The sequence below is a fragment of the Seriola aureovittata genome, chromosome 2 (genome assembly GCF_021018895.1).
Source record: "Seriola aureovittata isolate HTS-2021-v1 ecotype China chromosome 2, ASM2101889v1, whole genome shotgun sequence".
Classification (NCBI taxonomy): domain Eukaryota; kingdom Metazoa; phylum Chordata; class Actinopteri; order Carangiformes; family Carangidae; genus Seriola; species Seriola aureovittata.
Genome location: NC_079365.1, coordinates 21,758,050 through 21,774,740, shown reverse-complemented (window position 1 = coordinate 21,774,740; position 16,691 = coordinate 21,758,050). Strand labels below are relative to the sequence as shown.

At 39.7% G+C, this 16,691-nt stretch overlaps 1 protein-coding gene across 2 annotated transcripts in view; it reads right to left on the bottom strand.

Moving 5' to 3' along the window:
- LOC130187259 (cadherin-22) overlaps positions 1-16,691 on the bottom strand; it is a 220,257-nt gene that overhangs the window by 137,737 nt on the left and 65,829 nt on the right. For both annotated transcript variants that reach the window (XM_056404695.1, XM_056404701.1), the window contains exon 3: positions 9,313-9,588. The gene's annotated coding sequence lies outside the window, so the exon portion shown is untranslated. The remainder of the gene's footprint in view (positions 1-9,312; positions 9,589-16,691) is intronic.

Below are 16,691 nucleotides of genomic sequence, written 5' to 3'. Positions count from 1 at the left end.
AAAGATGGAGACCTGCAGAAGAATCATGAAGCAAGTCAAAGATAATGTGGAGAGCGATGAAGAGAACAAGAAAAGGATGGGGAATGAGAGAAAGAATGCAGAGACAGACAGATGTACAGGAGACAATAGACAACAGGAAAGGCAATTGTCTAATCTCTGCTGTGTCATTATACAACAGGTAACTATGGACAAAATTTCCAAATGCGAGGGCTGAACATTTTTTCTCAAAGCCCTTGACTGAGGAAAAGGCAAAAGGAGCGTACACAACTTATCCAATTACACTGACCTGAATGCAGAAACTGTCAAAATGCCCCACATTACACATCCGTTTTCATTAATTGAATTTAATTTTGGTGACATTTCAGCCAGCTCGTGCCGTATTGATTTTGACTGTCACTTGAGACACCAGACGTTCACAGCACAATTAGAGCACCAAGATACCACTGAGTAAGTGATACTTGAGTCTTATGCAAGTTTCTCATTGTCTGCTTCCAAGAGAGCCATGAGGATTATGTCAAAGTTACATGACTTTTTAACAATACAGCTTTTTTCATACCATCTTGGCTACTTGTCTGGGGGTTACTATTAAATTCTGTTCCATTATGAGGTATTGTGGCGAGTGTGCTTTTCCTATTGAAAGGAAAAATTAGCTATAACTCAAAATTATCAGCAATTTGTCTGAGATGTTAAGCTGAGGGCTTTGTTGTCCAGCACCAACCGCTCAATTGGTGGGTCCCTGATCATAATCTGTGATGCAGGGTGATTAAAGAAGCAGACTGACATCAGTGTATGTTGGTACCATGATACAGAAACCTGAAGGGCAACTGCAGAGCAAGGTCTACAAATGATGACCATTGAGATTCTCTTGCATATTTATACCCTCTAAAGGCAGTAATAGTATTAATTTGAAGCAAAATTACAGTTGAAACTAGTTGGCCATGCATGCTGAAGTTCCCAAATTTTAAGCAGGAAATGTTCTCACAAGGGAAGAAACTTTTGAACCTTTCAGCATACGGGCAAGCTGCATTACTCTCAATGTGAACGATGTGTCTGTGTGTGAATGTGTGAGTGCATGCTCATGCACTTATCTCTGTGCATGTTGATGTGTGTGTGTGTGTATCTGTGTGTGTATGTGTGTGTGTGTGTGTGTGTGTGTGTGTGTACGTTTTTTTTTTTTTTGCACAAATGTGTGTAAACATGCTTTACCCAGCAAAAGCTAATACCATTAGTAAGACTGTACAACTATCCCCAAGAGTGTGTTCTCAATACATAATTCAGCAAACACATGAAAACTTAAAAATTTGGATCCTTTTTGCTGTTTGCGCGTGTGTGCTAGTGGGTGGCAGTAAGAGGAAAAGAAAATCAAGAAGTATTTTATAAAACCATCATACCATGCACTCATATCTAAACTATTCAATCATCCACCCCTCTCCCACAGAAGAAAATTCCACTGTGCAATCAAACTTGTAATTTTTGAATCAAATCATACTTTATAAGGGGCTCATTTTCTCATGCCTGACAAAAAGCTCAGTATCACTTTAACCACAATTATTTAAAGAAGTCTTTTCCATCATGCCTCCGCAAGGTGCCAACAGCATCACACTGGAAAACAACTTAGTCCCAGTCCAGAGGAGTCCCTAAAAGGGCTGTAATAGGAGTTATTTCTTTGCCTGGAGGAAGTGATATCCATGCAGACAGCAGACACATTTCTGAAAGCTGCCACTTACCACACACCTGCTGTTCTCCGTCAGTCCAGATAAAATGTACAATATAGCTATTATAAATAATAACATGTAAGTACAAGTGTTAGTATAACATTGTTACTCTTTGAGTTTTACGTTATGCAAATACATATTATAATGTTGCCAGTACTATTCATCACCTCCCGAGTTTAAGGCTACAAAGCAGAAAGGGGAAAGAGCTTCTGTTGTCGTCTATAAAACAATTGACAGGTTTGGTATGTTATGACATGTTTGCTGTGTTATACAACAATACCTTTTTTTTTTTTTTTTTTTACATAGACATCAACTTGCCACATGTTTGCTCATTTTTTTTCATTGATGCTTATTAGATTTGATAGATACTGTACCGTCTGACAAACCAGACAAAAAAATTATTCCTGTTTTTGCAGTCGGTTCCGTATTGCACACCAAATGTCATTATGCTAGAGCTATTCATCAGCCACAAGATTAAAATCCTGCCAGAGAGAGATGAGAAAGAGCGAGAGAGACAGAGGAGGACAAAGACAAAGAAAAGTAGCCAAAGCCTGTATTAGTCACTTACAGGAGCCAACTGTCTGTTGCTATGCTGTATTACCAGACACTGAATGAAAAGCTTTGGAGGGTAATTTTGAGAAATACACAAATTGTGTATTGATGTTTCCTCATGAATCCATTGTCTTATCCGTTTAGGCCTACTGTGGGTCACAAGGTGCTGGAGCCTGTCCCAGCATAGATTGTACAGAAGGCAGTAAAATACCTTTGACACAGACTATCACATCCACATTTATGGAGAAACTGCGGCCTCCAGTTAGTCAGCCTAACATGCATGAATTCAAACTACAGCAGGTAACTGGAATATCCCTCTTGCTCCGAGCATCAATTCTAACTACTGAGCCACAGTGCTTTTTGTGTCGTGTGTTTACTGGTTGAATTTAGAAAAACAGCTAAAATAGGAAAGAATATATACACAAACTACAGAAAATAAAAAATGTTATTCATTATTTATAATAAGTTTTTAGTCACAAAGGTAACAGATCTGGCATTCAGCTTTGAACTTTCAAAGTTAAGTCATTAAAGAGCCTTGTTTTAATAAACATAGTCTAGTTTGCAGGCAAATGAAACTGCAGAGAGATAGGTCTTTTCTATTACGGCTGTACCTGAGTCACTCTGCTAGTCTTTGAAAGTGACAGCCCATCATAAATCTCATTTCAGGGACACTCGATGTCAATGAGCATCTTCAGTCTGCAAAAATGTCACCTTATACTGCCAGTAGATAATCGGAGATGAGACAAGAGCTGAAAAAACATGAGCTTCCCCTGTCAAACAGAATGAAACTCATATTTACTGGCATTACAGTCACTTGCCAAGCAGGGAATAAAATTAACTACTTCTGAATGTAGACTGTTTACTTATTAAAATGACCCCAAAGCTTCCTCTCACACTGGGTTGCAAGCATAAATCTTAGGAGAGCAAACAAAACAATATGATAATAACTTATTCTTCTTCACATCACCTCTAATCCCTTGTTCATTTCAATCTCCTTGCATACAAAAAAAAAAAAAATCCCCTCATATCTGCGCGCATGTACGTGTGTGGTGATTCACCACGTTTGTGTGTCTCAATACACATCAAATATTTCAGCCTCAAAAATGTGGATGAGTTTCCCTACCTTGGCAGGCTTCATCCCTCCAAAGCCGACACTGATGCAGAAATACACCACCGCATAAGCTCTGCCGGTGGGGTTATGCCAAACTCCGAGGAAGAGTCTTTGTGAACCGTGACATCCAGGTGAAGAACTGCCTGTTTACAAATCAGTTGTTCTTCCCACTCCAGTGCAAGAGGCACAAACCTAGACCAGCAGACTAGCTACAGAAGGCAGATTGACTACCTGGATCCCATCACCAGAGATGGAATCCTGCCTGCAGGAAATCATGCACATTAGGTAGAAAGACAAGAGGAACAAACAACAGCACACTAGGAGAAATGAACATGAAGCACCTTTCTTCAACCATCAACAATGTACCATACGTCAAGTGCAATACGTAAAACTCCGCAATCAGGATGGCTCGTTTTATTTTCAGCAATAAAGATAAAGATAAGATTATGATTTAAAAACACCATAATTCACAAAATTCACATAATTATGTTCGTCCTCTGATCCTTAATCAGTGACATAAGGATGTTCATGTACCATGCTGAGAATGATGCTATCAAGACCCTAAATGTCAAGTGTAATAAAATGTTATCATGTTTATTTTTAACCTAAATGTAATTTATTTTCTTTCATTTCGGTGCATTGCTTAAAATTATTTCCATCTCTCAGCAATTGCACTGGTCTGCTTAAAAAGCTCTTCTTCAATTCACTGCCCAAAGCCCCACTGATTAGCTCATCTACTGTACATTTGAATGCATGTATTCAGATTTTGTTTGAACTCTCCATTAATAATATTACTCCTTTGGCTTCAAATGGATGAAGATATTCCATATCAAGAGATTTTACTGCATCATAAGGACTCAATAGATGTCTGAATCTTGTTAGTGTCCATGTTCTGCTCGTGTTGTTTAGTTCTTGTTGTTGTTTTGGTGGTGATGGGAATTACAGTATTATAGTGCCTGTAACCTTTAAAAATGTTAATCTAGCGAGTGCAATGCAATTTCTTTTTTTTTTAGTTTATAAAATAATGATCAATAAGAGAAAACATTGGAGCTGCTTTCAAAAGTAAATATAAAATCATCTAATACAGAAGGTGAACATAAAATTAATTTAACAGAAACCACATGGTTATGACTGAGCTGTTAAATGGAATGACAAATAACAGAATTTGCCACTGATCTAACTTTTATTATGGATGTTTAGACTTTGTGATTTTTCACAAAGTATAAAATGACTACACATAAATGGTTTATGTTAGTTTTATATGTTCAAAGACATTTTAAATATTACATTTAATTTCAAGAATATAGATCCCAATTATCTGAGATGCAAAGAGCAATTATAACTGTCATGTCTGTATGCTAGTGTTAAATATACGGCTAGAGCCAGCAGGTATCTTCCAACCAGCACTTCTAAATTTTACTAATTGACACATTATTAGTTCCAACACATAACTCCCTGTGAAACCTCACCATGTCTTTTTTAGAATTCAGTTTGACAGACATTGTTTGAAATTAGATATAAGGTGGAGATATATGACTTGTACATTTTTTTAATTTAGAGGTGCTGGTAGCTGTATTTTTGAGTTTTGGACAGACGTTACCCCCTGCTTCCACGCGTTACGCAAAGCTAGGTTAAGCTTAGCTTGTCGCCTGCTGACTGTTTAGCAAACAAACATGAGAGTGGTATAAATCTTCTCCCGACAAGAACGCAAACACAGGCTTACTTCTGAAAATGTCCAACGATTCTTTGTAATTTGAATGACTTATGTTGTTTCTTCCTGTTAAAAGAGAGTTTTTCCTCTCCAGTGTCGCCAAGTGCTGCTCATTGTGGTAACTGTTGGGTTTCTCTCTATAATATTGTTAGGTCTTGACCTTACCCTGTAGTGTCGCTGTGTTGATGTGATTTGGCGCTATACAAATAAAACTGAATTGAATTGAATAAAACATGATGATGATGATGATGATGATGATGATACTGTGAGCCGCATAGCAGACTCCGGGTAAGCCTCACAGCAATTTAATCTCTAAAACAGCTGCAACAATGGCAACAAACTGTATTAGTAGTATGTTTCATCACTGGCAAAAGCATCAAAAACTAGCTGAGTTTCCTCAGCAAAGCCACAGTACTCTAAAAATTGTTTGATCAAAGTGTTGCCTGTAACCCTCCCCTTGAAATCAGGTGCAAACAGGGCTGGAAAATCAACCATGGAGCCTGTTCACAGCCCTCAGCTCTCTGTCTCCTCCTACCCAGCGATTCCATCACAGAGCTTAAGAGTTAATATGGTTGATGCAGTCCCTGCCCGGAGGGGGTAATGAAGTGACTAAGGGCTGACCGTCCCTGACCGGCGTCAAGACAGCAGGTGTGAGCAGTCGGGAGCACGACTGTGTTTGTGTGTGGAGGTGTGTGTGTATACAAAGCTCGCTGAGAATGAACCAGGCATCTAACCACAGGTCCAGATCAGTTAGTTGGTCTAATCGGCCCCCTCTGTTGGCTATAAAGATCCTCCGGTTTAGCCCCGTATATGTCATCTTCACTGCCATCTATCAGCCTCTTTCTCTCCCTCTCATTTTCTTTTTCTTGCCCTCTCTCTCTCTCCTTCTTTGCGTCCCACTTTCCCTCTGTTTATCCTAGCCATCTCGCCTTTAACACTACATTTATGCTCCAGCTTGGTAAACGGTAATCAATGTCTCACAACGGTGGACTGCTTCATCTAAACGATTTTTCAGGAGGGCTATGTATGTGTGTGTGTGTGTGTGTGTGTGTTTGTGTGTGTGTGTGTGTGTGTATGTCTGTGACAGAGAGAGAGAGAGAAAGAGGGGAAAAAGCAGAGTGAAAGAGTGAGAGATAGAACTTTTACTCTATGTGCATACATCAGTAATAAAGTTTGTATGTAAGTAAACTTCTCTTTTTGTGTATCTATGTGTGTGTGTGTGTGTGTGTGTATGTCTGTGTGTGTGTGTGTGTGTGTGTGTGTGTGTGTGTGTGTGTGTGTATGTCTGTGTGTCTGTGTGTGTGTATGTTGAAAATGTGTGAAAATGCCTGCCTGGAATTGGCACTAACTCCAGAAGCTCACAGTAATACATTCACTTTTGGTACATAAATCACAATCAGCCCATTCTGCCATCTGGGTTACTGCTACATGGCCCTTGTAATGTACACGCTGGTTAGACCACCAGCTGAATAAATGAAGAGTCCTGGATACAAAGCAGATACGTTTCTGTAATGGACAGTAAGATGCCAAATTTATTCCTTTCCACTTTTTTTCTTTGCAGAGAAAAGGTTTTGTATTCAGTATCTACCAACCAGCTAAGAGAGGTGTGTTTTGTGTGTGCGCATGTATGTGTGTCCTTGCATATCCGTCAATCTGCTGATCTAAAAACAAGTTTATAAAGCTATGTAACAAAATCCACAATACCTACTGTGCGATGATAGGCAAGCATATACATGAGATGGGTTTGGTAAATAAATAAGTAATTTGATATAATTACAATAATACCGACCACCACAATCAGAGGCATTTGTACACAGACATGTGACTAGATATGGAACATTTATCTCAGCATGGCAGAATAGTCTAGATTGCATTATGATCAATGTTTAAAATAATGACAGAATACTTGATACTACTTAATTGTTCAGGAAGGATTTTCACACCATCTCTTTAGATATTGTTCCCTTTTTTTTCTTTTTTTTTTTTATAAATCATCCTGAGCTATCACTCTTTATAATCATAAAAATAAGAGAGGAGGATTTAATGCTATAGAGAACTGTAAAGGATTAATTATGCCTTACATTTGCCTTAGGTTTTGCTGATCTCCACACCAACCAATTTTCATCCAATATTGTGACCTGCAAAATCAATTTCCCAAAAACAGGGTCAAAACAGGTCATGGTCCTCGCCCAGAGGTCCTGCCTCTTTGACCGATTCCAGTACAGATCAGCATCTAATTGGAAAATTAAAGTCATTGATTGGCTATTGGGACAAGAGGCATTTCTCTCACTTTCCCAAACACCAATTAGCCCAGGATAAATGATAAACTGAGGCATGCCAGCAGTCTCACAAACACACACAGCCACCACGTACACACATACACATGCAAGCACATGAGCGTGCATGTACGCGCCAATACACACACGGTCAACAACGCAGACACCCCAAAGGAGTAAACTTGAGCATTTCTAACCTCAGCCAAGGTCACACAGTAATATCCAAGCTTAAAGTGTACTGTAACCCCACGGTCACAAATCATATTCTGCAATATGAAGCGCACATACACACACACATACACACAAGTCCTCCTGTTGGGAATAGGTTGTATTTCATACAGATACCACAGAGATGAAAGGTCTGCCTCCCAACAAAACAAATATTAAGTTGGGATAGAAAGAATTTGATCAGTCTTGTAGTTGTGATGTAAGTGTGGCAGTGCAGAGTCTCTGAGAATACCGGAAGCTAAATCACAGCACAATGAAGCTTTTTCTCTATAATAAGAGCAGGAGCTACCATTTGTCTCATCAGTGACTGTTTGATGAGCTAAACAAATGTCAAATGATGTTCAAATAAATCTAAATGTCACATCTACAAATAATTTACGGTGGTTGAGATACATAAATCAACTTAAAAGAACGGCAAAGCACAATGAAAGGCTGTTGAGAAAGCGAGAGAGGCAGAATTCAAAGAAACAGTAACTGGTGAGAAACTGCATGTTGCACAAAATTTGGACCTTTTCCAGCAAAAATGTGTTAAGCAAACAGGATAGAAATTGCTGTTGATGCTAATTTGATCTGTGAATATCCATTCGATCCACGTGAAGATTAAAAATAATTAAAATATGAAATATATGCAACTAAACCTAAAGGAATTTGTGTTAATATGAATATGCAAAGCAGAGATCCACATTATTAACAAAAGAGAAAGAAAGAACCGACCGTTATTTGTACCTATTTTTCTCTGTAACGACTCTTTAATCTAAAACAACTATATCTGTTAAGGATTATCACAAAGCCTTATATACGGGAACCCAATGTAGCATCGTTTCCTGATAAAAAACAGTTTTGATGGTAGTGTGCTTTTAAGTCTGCATTCAGTCTTTCAGCAGCATGGCTTTAGTGCACAGTGGCACACATCCAACTTCCAAATGCATCCTGTTGGCGCATCAAGTGGCTGCAGTCCTCCGAAACGCATCCCACTGTGCAGGAGGTGCGTTCAACCACTTTACACCCGTGTCGTTTCATTTATGAAACTGCTGCTACCATGAGGCCGGGCTGAAATTTTTAATTACACATATTTCTACTCTTGATTACAGGCAGCTACAAATTCTTTACAACGGAGAATTGGAATTTGCACATCCAGGCCACACGGAATGCATGCGCACACTACTAGTGCTGCCCAATCTTACTGTGGGGGGATTTGACTAAAATTCTGCTACAATAAATTTATGTGACGCAATTATCGACGTGAAGCCGTGTCACGGCGCGTGTAACCCGTCGTACACAATTCCCTACTTCACTGTAAAATCGTTACAATTAGCCTGTTTACTCTCTAAATCATTTCAAATGGTCGGATTCACGCCTGCTCTCCTGCGCAGCGCTCATTACCGACTGCACTAAACCCGCCGTTAATTGTGTTCCAAGTGGCAACAAGTTAAGTGGTGATGCTCAGCCTTGGAGTAAACATGAAAAGGGTTCAGTAAAAATGCAAAAGCCACCATCCGGTCCCCTCATGCACATGACACGCATGCACACAAATACAAGCACACAAAAATCACTGTGTGTGCATTAATGCAATTTCCCCTCTATTGCAGTACACACAGAACTCCCACAGCGCGATGTCGGAGGGGAAGTCCAGTGGAGTTGTATGTTGTAAGACGAAGCCACTGCAACAGTGAACTTTCTCATTCAATTAAAACATCCCACTCCCCTCTAAAGTCCTACCTTTGTTATCCAGTGTCGGGAACAAATGCCTTTGCCGTGACAAGTTGCAGAGGGAGGCGATGACGAGTGTTTAACTTGCCGCTTTCTCCCGGAATGAAAGGTATAGGATCCCCTGTGTGATGGAAATCTGAGGGACAGACTCTCTGTGCGCCCTGTCTGCCACCGCGCTGCGCGTCTGGAGTCTCCGTTAAGATAAGTGCAGGCAGAAGAGACGGTGAAGCACGCCGCTCTCGGCACGGCGCGGTATGGAAAGCCCCTGGTGGTGATGGAGGGAACCTACAAATGAAGAGGTGGAGAGGAGGGAGGGGGAAAGAGAGAGAGAGAGAGAGAGAGAGAGAGAGAGAAAGTTATGATTGCCTCAAGTCTCTGCCTGATGATTTTGACATAAAGGCGTGAGGTTTGTGCGTTTATCCATTATCACAACCATTAGAATGCACAGACAGAAAGTTGTCTGCATTCATTGTTGGGTTCTGATAGAGAACAAAAAGATAAACTGAATCCACACCTTTAAAAGCTAAGCTAAGACGCTGTTACAGTCAGCTGTCTGCCTTGTTTTCAAATTCTATTTCGTTACTCCCTTGTATTCTTCCATAATGCAACTTTATTTCTCAGTGGAAAGTCAGTACATAAGTGGAGATTGTGATTTTCTGTGCAGCCTTGTGCAGGAAATCACTGTTTCTCATCAGTGCAGAGTGAGTCAAAAAAGGACCACCATGGCTTTCACCTGCACTGGAGAGATTCATTACCATTTTTTAGTACCTGCATGATCGGTCAAAAACAACAGTATACTGAAATTAAGAAATACTTGAGCACAATGGATTGTAATGAAGTCCGGAGTTGGTTGAATTTTCTTTTGGCATTTGAGAAGATGAAAATGTCATGTATGTCAGCTTCCTTGAAGTGGTCCACCTACTAATCAGAGCATATGTGTGTGTGTTTGCCCGGAAAAAATATTCATTGGTGGACAAGGGACAAGTGTGTGATAGAGGGAGAGAGACTGAGACAAAGAGAGGAAGAGAGATTACACACAAGCAGCTGGAGTCTCTCAGAGGCTCAGTCAGCAAGGTTAGGGAGGTTAGGAAGCTGATGTACCAACAAGGATTTTAAAAGCCAGTGTGCAGAGGCTGTTCGCAGAGAGCTGAGCTGCTGAATAGAGGCAGAGAGACCCAGAGAGAGAAAGAGGAGGCGGCAGGGGGAGTCAGAGAGGGGCACAGAGAGAGGGAAGTGAGAAAGAAAAATATAGAATATTTGTTCTCATCTTAATCACAGGTAAGGACATCAGGACTGGAAGGTCACAAATAGTTCCACCCACAGGCAACAAAATTACATGTAGAAACTGCACAAAATGGACAAAGGATTTCATTTTGTAAGCATTAATATTAGGCTACCTTTTTATAAGAATTCATGGCATCACTTTGCCATTTAGCAGCAATTTGGAACCCTCAGCATAATGTTCATCATATTGCTATTGTATGGTCAGTTTTATTCTGTTTCTCGTTGTTGAAGCATTTTTGAGACTTTTTCTTTTCCCGTAACGTGATTACTAAACAAAGTATTGAATTTATTTGATGTACGCAGTTAAACAAAGCTTTTGTCTTGCAATCATCTTTTTTCTTTGTAGCTCAACCTTTACAACCACGCTTCAGTATACTTGCTGTCCCTGGTCATTTTACATAGCCAGCTCCTGGGGGAGGAAGTGCTGACTAAGGGCATGTCTCTTGAATATTACATTTTTCCTCAGCGGCGAGGTGTTGAAACACTGCCCGTGCCTATCGCTCAAGCCCATAATGGGAACCGGAGACCAGCAGCTACAAACATAAATATCTGTGGATATAGTACTGTAAGACACAACCAGCAACAGATCAATACAGGGCAGTGTGGAGGAGAGAGAGCAGGGGGAAGAAAGGGAGAGATGAGAGACCATAGGTACAAGGTCCAGAGATGGTAACAGTAACAGTGTTACCAGTATTTCACCAGCACTACACTCTTTCTCCGATGTGCAAATTGATTATAATGGAAAGCACCAATCCAAAATTGCTCAAGCAACTGCTGCTTCATACTGTCTGTATTGAAGCCAAGCCAGCTGGTTTAAGGCAATTCTTATTCAAACCCCTACAAAATAATATAACTTGGCATGATTATATGTACAGCACAGAGGAGCTACTTGCATATCATAACTGTCACACTGTGTTGTACTGGCAGGTCGGTTAAGATGTTGTGAGTAGATGTTAATGGCCCTTTGCCCAAATCAGTGCCATGGACAACTCCTCATTTCCAAATGGAAGACTGTAGGGAAAAAGCTGCTTTAAAGCTGATCCCAAATCAGCATCTAAGACATCTCCTCAGGCCCATAGACTGCACAGTCTATGCTAATTTCCAAACTGCGGGCTGTAAGAGAAGGCGAGAGAGACCTGCTTTAAAGCTGATCCCAAATCAGCATGATGGACAGCTCCTCATTCCTACAGACTGCACAGTCTATGCTAATTTCCAAACTGCAGGCTGTAAGAGACTGAGAGGGAGATCTGCTTCAAAGCTGATCCCAAATCAGCACCATGGACAACGCCTCATATTCAAATGGAAGACTATAAGAAAGAGCTGCTTTAAAGGCGATGCCAAATCAGAACCATGGACAGCTCCTCATTTGCAAATGTTAAACCATTACATAGAGCTGTTTCAAAGCTGATCCCATGTCAGCACCATGGACTGCATCAGTTATTCATATAACCTCACTCCACCAAACAGAATTTCTTCTCTTATGATGGCATGGGAAGCCATGTATAGAGTTGTAATAGACAAGAGTGACTTCTTTATCCACCCTAGTGTGGTTCCTGTGGGCGGCCACAGTTCTACACAAGTAAGTCTAGAAGCGATATATTAACATTTACATCATAAATCTCAAATTCTCCTTTTTAACTCTCTGTTTAAAAATGACAAAAAGAAGCTGAGTACATTATAGTACACGTTTTTGGGCAGGTGTGGTCAGCGTCAGGGAGCCCCAGTAAAATGTCTTTTTATATAAAACCTAAAGAAGAAGCCAATGCGTGGTTAGAGGGCAAGTTATTTAAAAAAATGCATAGATACAGCTTAATGGAAGAAATACAATAACAAATATACAAAATATATATGGCCAAGGACTATTAGGATGTTTACAGCAAAAAGTTAAACAAAGCTTGCCAAGATTCAGAAATGAGCAATATTGCTTCCTTACAGCACAACACTACACACCAACTCCATCACTTTTTTTTAATTTAATAAAGATCTGTCTGTGCTGTGTGTCAAATTAGGGGGGCTTTGACTCATTGAAGGTTCACTCGAGCCATTGCAGGGCCATTTCAATTAAATTTAATTCAATCCAATAAACTTTATTTATCCCTGCAGGCAAGTTTTCATGGTGGATAAAAAATACATTAAAACAACACACACACATTATGAATATAAAGAGTAACCGGTTCGCAAAACACTCACCTTAACAGAAACAGAATTCTAACTAACATCTACCTACTTACATCAGCTCAAAGAAAACTTAACATTTACATTTAATTATTTTCAATCAAGTCTTAAAAATGTACAAGCACAATCTGCAGTAAACGTCAAGATTCTGAGGTAGATAAGACATTCAGTCACACACTGGCAACCAAAGAAATTTAACCCTAGAGGACAAATAAAAACAGGGCTGCAATTATCAAGCATTAGTAAATACCTCAGATATCATGATAGATTAAAAGAAGACAGTGAAGCTCATACAAAGTGGAGAAAAGGCAATCTAGAGCTTCAGTGCAGCTGTTCTGTCTCACTCTACTCTTCATCAGATTCTATCAGATCTATCTATAGTTGTACTGGAGTATTTTCTTAGCTGTGTCAAAGTGAGCTGCAGGCCCCAGGTTAAAATCAACACACCTGCCAGACATACCCTTCTCACTTTTGAGAGATCAGAGAAGTGCAACCAGAGGCCCAAATCAATAGTGCAGCACCTGTGTTTTACTATGTGTATTTCAAGCCACTATCCTCTACCTGCAGTCACATTGCATCCACCATGGATTTAAACATGGTGGTTTGGTGCATGGCAGTTCTGGGTTAAGAGAAATTTTTCCTATTGGTGTCTATTCACAAAACACTTAAACACAACTTTTCACAACTGGCTGTATCTGTTCCTCATTTACCAGTTTTCTGCAATTTCATTTGCGATTTCTTGCAATCTAATGACCTCTATTTCTCAAAACCTTCATAAAGGTCAAGCTCAGATTAGTAAATCAACCATATCCTATATCAATAATGTTATGTCAATAAAAACAAGTTCAGGTATCAGTTTATATCCCTGTCACAGTTACGATAAACATAAATTGCCAATTTATACTCCCAAATAAAAAGCATATAACACACACTTTTATAAATGAGTGTTTGATAGCAACATTGACAAACAAGGAAAAGCCAGTACAGCGCAACAAAGTGGTGAAAAATACACCTCATAAGTATTAAAAGTTGAATCATAATGATGTTTAAAAAATGATTTTAAATGTGCCATATCCACACAACAGTGATACTTCCATGTGTGTGCCTATGTATATACAATGGTGTGAAATTTCTTTCCTGTTTAATGTGACTTTAAAGTAAGATTTAGAACATTATCGCCTATGTATCAATAAAATCAATAACAAAACAATTGACATCAAGCAACACTGTCCCAATGTTTAGCTCCGGCTACAGGCTAGCCCAGTTATCTTGCCATTTGACAGACATCTGAGTTTATCAGCTCCTATCTCTCTGTTCATCTTCTGCAGCATGTGGCTAGAAAAGATTTCAGATATCACTGAGACTCCCGTTGCCCACAGCTGGATCACAGTCCCCCAGCAGGGGTTGTAAAGTGCCACGACTTGATAATCTGCGCTGATTTGATGTTATCTTCTTGCAGGCAGTAGGATCTCCTTCAAAGAAAACCCTGTCAGTTGAAACTATCTGCAGACTGTACGTCACTGCGGCTCTTTTACACCCATTCATTCGCCGAAACAACACTGAAGCTATGCTTTGGAGCCCAGCGAGAGAAAATGAGAGAATCTGGCTAACAATCAAGAATTTGCAGAGTCAACGTGAATATGAGGCGCGAACTATGATTCTCCTCATCAGGCTTAATATTAGTGTGCCACACACTGTGGAGCAGCAACCAGACTGAGTCAATGCTAAGCAGTCCAGGAGACCTAAAAATAGTCTCTCATATTTACCACATTAATCTTTCTCTACACCCCTCGGAGACATTATACTGGGGGGTAAAATCCAGTTATTTTCCCGAAGAGAGTTTCTTTAGTCATATAATATTACCGAGGCATTGCATTACATTGTGTATGTGTGTGTGAAGGGGAGGGCTTGTTCACAACGCAGAGGCAATTTATTGCACACCAGTCTATTTCACTGAGATCTTAAGAATGTGTGAGGAGGAAATATCAGTGTTTTGTGTTCATATCACAATTCTACTGTAGATCCACAGCTCATAAATGGAGTGAGAGCAATATTATACCACACTCTTATATTATTCTTGTGCATACAGTTAGGTATTTATATATCGTGGACACATATAGCCTAAGTAGATTCATATTTGATTTCAGTTGCTCCTGCTTCTTCCATGTACTTTTGTGTGAATACTGCTATTCTGCAGGAAGTTGGAGGGCTCTTTGCAAACTTGTGAACACACGATTCAACAACAATAATAAGCCTGAATGTGAAAAATGTTACTGTAATGTATTCATCTCAAAGTAACTGTTAAATAGCGTTATTTTTCTTTCAGATAGTTTCCTCAAAAATATATATACTTTAGTAACTAATCAAGGCCTCAGCAATAAAAGTATATATATATATATATATATACTGTATATAATTGGTAGCTGTGGAAGTGTCAGTGTTTCCAAATGTGTGGGAGAGAAAATGAGACTGTCATATTGTTTCTTATGACTTGTGTCTGATGATGTGAGCATATTAAGAGAACCCAAGGGGGCAGTTGACCTTAAACTTGTATCATTTTGGTTTTCTGAAATCTAATCCGCAAAAGAAAACTTCTTCAGTCTTGATGCTGCTCTGTGCTGTGGGTCTACAGGGTGTAGTGGTGGGAGGGTGGGGTGGTGTGCTGATCACCCAGGGCCTCAAGTTGACAAAGTGCCAGAACAAAACTTTCCCTTGTGTTGTTCAAGTGTAGGCTATATGACTAAGCATAATAAGCAGTAACATATGAAAGCAATGTTAAACACAGCACTGGCAATTTCCCACAGCAGGCTACAGCATTACCCTGAGTATTTTAGTCTGTCATTGCTTTCATTCTACATTTATGCAAAATTTTGAGTTATCAAGTATATACTATTTTGGGTTTGTTTGGAAAAATATAATTTCTCCACCAAGAAAAAAAAAAAGTTCCTTGTTGCTAAGCAACATTGTTTTGCGTCCTGTGCAGCCAGTGTTGTGTCTGACAGTTAATTCTGGCTTATTGTCAAAATGTATCTGACCGCACTTAAGATCATCCAGCTCCAACTCTGATAACTCTGACTGCACAGAAATACTAACGTCAGAAGTAGTTCTAAAAGGCTCATGCTCTTCCTCTGCCTTTGACTAACCCTCTGTTTTAGATGTATTCATTCTTTAAACGTCATATCACAGCTACATCAAAAAGGGAAAAAAAATACATCCAAAACCTTGTCCTCCACTGTGGGTAATGTCAAACAAGTTCTCTTGGAAGAGGCAGAAATGATTAGCATCCACAAGTGTGAGGAACTTTGTTCCATACATTTAAACAAAACAAATCCTTTAGTAGTAACTGCTTATTCCATGCAGTAGTAGTTATAGACATTAATGTAATGTCTCTCATTCAATCAAAACTCATGGTCGGAACAAAATATGGTATAATATATACATTTCTGGTGATTCTTGTGCTGGCCAAACACAGGTTTTCATGAGGGAAAAGCTAAATTATGACAGCTAATTACTGCTATCAGGGTAGTAGCCTAAAGCCATAATTATAATTTTGAATTTACCACTAAATAAACGGGTGGAGGTGTGGCTGATTTGTAGATGGATAGCTTAATTGTGTTTGTAAAATATGGAAAAACAATGATGTGGGTTGGGAAGGACAACGGACCCCTTCCCTCTGGCTTTAAACTCCTCCCTGCTGACCAATGTGGTGAGAAGGCCTCTGCCGCGTGTCTTAACAGTGGAGCTGTTTAATGTGACACAAGGTCACGGGGAGCTCTGATTGACATGCACGGCTACTGCCTTTGTCACAGAGGGGTCTGTCTTGGCAGCACCTCCCTCTCTACGCACCTCAAACATTCATCAGTCATTCACGAGTCTGCTGCCACACGACAGCCTGACACAAGCAGGCAACCTGATAGATTGACCAGAGG